Source organism: Mesocricetus auratus, unplaced genomic scaffold (assembly GCF_017639785.1).
Source record: "Mesocricetus auratus isolate SY011 unplaced genomic scaffold, BCM_Maur_2.0 Super-Scaffold_100007, whole genome shotgun sequence".
In the NCBI taxonomy this organism is placed as follows: Eukaryota; Metazoa; Chordata; class Mammalia; order Rodentia; family Cricetidae; genus Mesocricetus; species Mesocricetus auratus.
Genome location: NW_024429191.1, coordinates 92657353 through 92663291, shown reverse-complemented (window position 1 = coordinate 92663291; position 5939 = coordinate 92657353). Strand labels below are relative to the sequence as shown.

Here is a 5939-nt window from a genome sequence, read left to right as displayed (position 1 = left end):
CACAGGATAGGAGTGTTGTCACAAACTGAGCCTGGTGTTGCAAGCCTGTTATCTCAGCTGTTTGGGCAGCTGAAGCAGGAGGGTCTCAAGTTCAAGGTTGGCTTGGGCAGCACAGCGGGTTATGGGCTAACCTGGGCAACTTAAAGAGATGCTGCTTCAAAAGTAAAAAGTAGTAAAAGGAGATTTGGGGTCATAGCTCTGTGGGAGAGTATATGTCCATGGGTTCTACCCTCTGTACCAGAAAAACAAAGACACAAACAAAATGCTTTGCTAAGCATGTGACTGAGTGGTCTGATAATAAAAACAGCTGTCTGTGCACTCTTACTGGACCCTAAGTATATTTACATCTCTGGCCTGTGCCAGACGGGATGAAATCGTTCTAGCTATAAATAAGACACATGGGCTCAGAAAAGCAATATGATTCAGAAGCAGGAATCATAGCTCCCAGAGCAAAGAGCCCCTCTCGGGGAGTCTCCTGGCTTCATCTTTCATGAAGGGTGTCAGGGAGGGGCTAAGCCAAGCTTACAGATCTGAACGCTGGACAGTGGTCATGCCTGACATTCTCCATTGGCCAAGCCCACATTGCCTACATTCCCTTGGTTTAGGTTCTCTTCTTGCCCCTGGACACAGATACTTGAGGTCACATAGCTTCTCCTTCAGCTGCTGGAGGGTCCCAAGGAGACAGTAGAAGGGGCAATAATTGGAGACCTTATATAAAACCCAAGGGTCCCTTCCTATATTCTCCCTTGGATGTCGGGGTCCATCTCTGTGGGGCAGAATGCAGTAGTTCTTTGAGGTTTGGTTTTGTTTGTTTGTGTGTTTGTGCACACACGAGAGAGACAGAGAGAGACAGACACAGAGAGAAAGACAGAGAGAGTTGTACAAGCACCCATAGCATGTGGGAAGGTCAAAGGACAACTTGGGTGAGTCGATTTTCTCTTTCTACCATGGTAGTCGGTACTGACCTCAGGCTACCTGTTACTTAATGGACCATCTTGCTGACTTCACGATGACATCTTCCCTGCATTGGTGGAAGAGTGGTGAGCACAGCTGCCTTCCAAACAAGATCTTACATCAGATGGACTTGGTGAACTTAACCCAGTTACTGTTCTAAGGGCACCTGTTTATGGGACAAACAGGGCTATTTGCTGTCATGTGTAAATTACTTGTGTGCATACACAGGGAGCTAAGAGGGGTGACATGTGTCCAGTGTCCCGCCAAACAAACACATATCTAATTACCCCAACTGAAAGCAGGTCTGCAACCTCAGAAACATAGTCCAGTATCCAACATTCATATTTTTAAAAAGGGGGAGAGGTAGCGAGCCATGACACATGCATGCACACACAAAGATTGTGCACACACATGTACACACTAATAATAAATGAAAAAAATCCCAACAAAATAAAATCCTACTCAGAGCTGTTTGAACTCACTAAGCTAGAACATGTCTAGTTCCCAACAAGGAAGACAATGGTGACACTCTTTATCAACTACCTATATATGGACAAGCTCGTTAAAATTTTATCCATTTATGCCAGGTGTTGGTGGCGCACACCTTTAATCCCAGCACTCAGGAGGCAGAGGCAGGTGGATCTCTGTGAGTTTGAGGCCAACCTGATCTACATAGCAGAGTTCCAGGTCAGCCTCCAAAACAATACAGAGAATCCCTGTCTCAAACAACAAAAAATTATCCATTTATTTATTTGTTCCTGTGTGTGTGTGTGTGTGTGTGTGTGCGCACCAGAAGTTATTGTTAAATGCCCCCTTTTAATTTCTCTCTACCTTCCTTTCTGAGACAGGGTCTCTCACTGAACCTGAAGTCAACAATTTGACTAGACCGGGTAACCAACCAGCTGCAAGCGCTCCCTCTCTCTGCCTCTCCAGATATGAGGCGGTAGGTGTGCAGTTCCATGCTGGATTTTTATATGTGGTCTACACGTAGGTCCTCTTGTTTATGTGGGAGCTCTTCTTACCAGTGGAGTCATCTCAAACCCACTCTCCCCTTTAGTACCAAAGGAGATCCCACCCAGTCCTTTGTCCTCCACCGATGGCTGAGTCTAACTCCTAGCTCTAATTCTTGTGGTTCAGGCCTCTCCGCCTTTGACCTTCAGACCAGGCCAGACTAATGAAGCTTTTATGTTGACAACATCAGGAATGATTCCCACACAGCCCATTCCTTCCTTCTTTCCCTCTTCAGAATATCACACATTCTAAAAAAGTACTCTGCCACAGTTACACCTTATAGCATGTATATTACACACACACACACACACACACACACACACACACACAGAGTCTCATTGGGGCTGGAGAGATGGCTCAGTGGTTAAGAACACTTGTTGCTCTTGCAGAGGACCTGGGTTCAGTTTCCAGCACCCGAGTGGTGGCTCCCAACCATCTGTAATTTCAGTTATAGGGGATCCAATGCCCTCTTCTGACCTCTGCAGACACTAAGAAAGCAGGTGACACTCTACAGACATACACACAGGCAAAACACTCACACATAAAATAAAATTAATAAATCTCATTATGTGTTCCAGGCCAACCTCAAAAACAGAAATCCTCCAACTGCAGCATCCTGAATGATGGGATTTCAGATGCATTTTTACCACACCTGCCTCCTTAGAGAATCATGCACTATTCTTTTGTTTTGTTTCTTTAGGCAGACTAGATGTGAAATTTATTACTGAAATGACTTGGTGGCTTGTAGGATGAAGCACGTGGAAGCCCTCAGAAGTGCAGGGCTGCCACCTGTCCAGGGGATCATGATTAGGGATATATTTCACCCCATGGTTATGGGGACAAATTGCTTCTGAGCTCCCAAGTTCACAACTGATCTACGTTAAACTCGGTGAAGCCCCACTTCTCTGAGATCTGGGTTTTCTAACGGCCAGGGAACTTGAACTTGGCTCTACAAGAAGGTCTCAAACATAAGTTCCTTATTCCACAGGTTGGTACGGATGGACATGATGGCCTGGTCTAGTCACTGTGCCCTGCAGCTTCCCCAAAGACACACTGAACACCTGTCTGGAATCTCAACTGGGGACAGCACTGTGACAGAGAGATGAATATCTACTGGAAAACTGTCTCCAAAATCCCTTAGGACAGCTCAGATAGGCAACAGACTGTCCACACTACCAAGGAGGCTGTGGTTTGCAGCCATTGCATACCAGGCCCCCATGAAGAAAGGAACCTGGGGGCCTAATTGGCTGCAGACACGGGCTGCAGCTTTCAAGTCTCCTTCATCTTCATGTATGGAAGCTGCTTGCCCTGAGAGTCTTTGTTGGGGAAGTCCTGTTATTTGCCTTGTGCCAGAGGACCTGGCAGACCTGTATGGGATCTGATGTGTGTTATATATATAGGATGAGTCCTGTTTCTGATGATTTCCTGCAATTGTAAAAACAATGAGGTTAATTCTGTATTATCAGGAACAAATTCTGCAGTCTCAATGTGCAAGACAACTCTTTCTGCATACTGAGAATCTGTGACTATATTGAGAGGCTCTGTAAAGTCTTTAAGTACCATGAGAATGGCATATAACTCTGCCTTTTGTATGGAGTTGTAAGGGCTTTGAACTACTTTACTTATATTTCCTGATATACCCTGCCTTACCTGATTTGTTTGCATCCGTATAGAAGGTAAGAGCTCCAGAAATAGGTGTTTGCCTCACGATACGTGGAAGAATCCAAATTGTTTTCTTTATGAATTTGATTCTCTCTATTTTGGGATAGTTATTACTAATACTTCCCAAAAAGTCACTGCAAGCTATTTGCCAATACTCATTATCCTTCCATAAGGAGGAAATTTCCTCATTCGTTAAAGGCACAATGATTTCAGCTGGGTCTTTCCCAGTCAGTTGACGAAGCCTTAATTTACCTTTTAATATCAAATCAGAGATCTTTTCTATATACGTTTTCAATTTTTTATTCTGTTTATGTGGCAGAAATACCCATTCTAGAATGATGTCTTCCCTCTGCATTAATATTCCTGAGGGGTATTCTCTAGATGGTAAGATAACCAGAATACAGTCCAGATTTGGATCCACACGGTCCACATGTGCTTCTAATATTCTCTTTTCTACCCATTCTAATTCTTTTTCAGCCTCAGCTGATAGTACTCGTGGGCTGTTTAGGTCTTTATCTCCTTTTAAAGCCATTTTCAGGTGTTTTAAATCATGCCCTTCTACACCAATAATCGTCTGTAATTGAGAGATTTCTCCTAATAGTTTTTGAAGATCATTAAGAGTCCGGTAACGATCTCTTCTGATCTGTACTTTCTGTGGTCTAATTTTCTGAGCATCTATTTTATAACCTAAATAGTTAATAGAATCTCCTCTTTGTATTTTTTCTGGGGCAATTTGTAATCCCCAGCGAGGCAAAATTTCCTTTACTGCCTCAAACATCTTTTCCAAAGTATCCTTATTTGAATCAGACAATAATATGTCATCCATATAATGATATATTAACGAATGTGGAAATTTTTTACGAATTATTTCTAGAGGTTTATTCACAAAATATTGACACAAAGTTGGACTGTTTAACATACCTTGAGGTAGTACCTTCCACTGGAATCTCTGTACCGGACGGGAATTATTATAGGTAGGTACTGTGAAGGCGAACTTTTCTCTGTCGTTTTCTTGTAGCGGTATGGTGAAGAAACAATCTTTTAAGTCTATAACTATAATTGGCCAGACAGTACTTTATTGACAAATGCACAGGCAAATAACAGGACTTCCCCAACAAGTCTTTGCCTGTGTGTGTACATAAGTACAGCTACGTAATGCGAAGGCTGCTCCCCATCTGACGTACATAAATATAAGGGTGAGTAATACTGTCCCTTCTGGTTGCCAGGCAGTTCTGGTATTTATATTGATTTTTAGCTCGTGATGCTTACGGAGATTTAATTATCCTAAGCATCTAATGTTCAAGTTAATTTGGGAGAGGATGGAGATTTGATTTCCTGGGAAGAGCCAAATATCTGAGAGCTGGTTGATTCGGTAGCTTCAGAAAAGCTGTCAGTGAGACTTGGGAGCAAATTGTTTCACCCTTGCAGGGCAGAGAAAGGATTCGTGCATATCCAAAGACTTTGCACACACACCTGACGTATTCAGCTAGGTGGAAACAAAAGGACTAGGAAAGCCTAAGTCAGGCCCCTTGATGGTGGTGCATGCCTTTAATCCCAGAATCGTGAGGCAGAGGCAGGCAGATCTCTGTGAGTTTAAACCCAACCTGGTCTACAGAGCTGGTTCCAGGACAGCCAGGGCTGTACACAGAGAAACCTTGTTTCCAAAAACCAAACAAACAAAAGCATGAAAACTTTGGAACTAATAGGTAAACAATCCCACTTTCATTTTTTCTTTTTGGAACAGAGTCTTGTGTAGCCCAGCCAGGCCTTCTATTTAGTACATTGCTGAGAGTGACCTTGAACTTTTGGTCCTCCTGACTCCTCTCAACCACTGGACCACCACACGGGCCCTAATCTATTTTCATATGAAATGAGCTGGACATGGTGTGATGATGCATGCCTTTAATCCCAGCGTGGGTAGAGTCAGGCACAGGGGATCTCTGGGAGTTCAGGACCCGTCCAATCTATATAACAACTTCTTGCCACTCAGCGCTACACTGGGAGGGTCTTCAAGGAAAAAAGAACAAAATAAGAAACAGAGTTGGTAAACCAACTCACTAGTTAAGCAGTAAAAACACCTGCCGTGGGACTGGGGGGATGGCTCAGCGGTTAAGAGCACTGGCTGCTCTTGCAGGGGACAGGGGTTCTATTCCCAGCACCACATGGTAACTCACAACTGTTTGTAACTCCAGTTCCTAAGGACCTGACACCTTCACACCAATGCATATAAAATAAAGTTTAAAAAAAAGAAAAGAAAAGAAGCCGGGCGTTGGTGGCTCACGCCTTTAATCCCAGCACTTGGGAGGCAGAGG

General features: G+C 43.7%; 1 non-coding gene across 1 annotated transcript; it reads right to left on the bottom strand.

Annotated features, from left to right (window-relative positions):
- Positions 1-3084: 3084 nt before the first annotated feature.
- Positions 3085-3218, bottom strand: LOC121141638. The gene has a single exon (XR_005878605.1). It is a non-coding gene; the product is annotated as a small nucleolar RNA SNORA70 (small nucleolar RNA).
- Positions 3219-5939: the final 2721 nt, after the last annotated feature.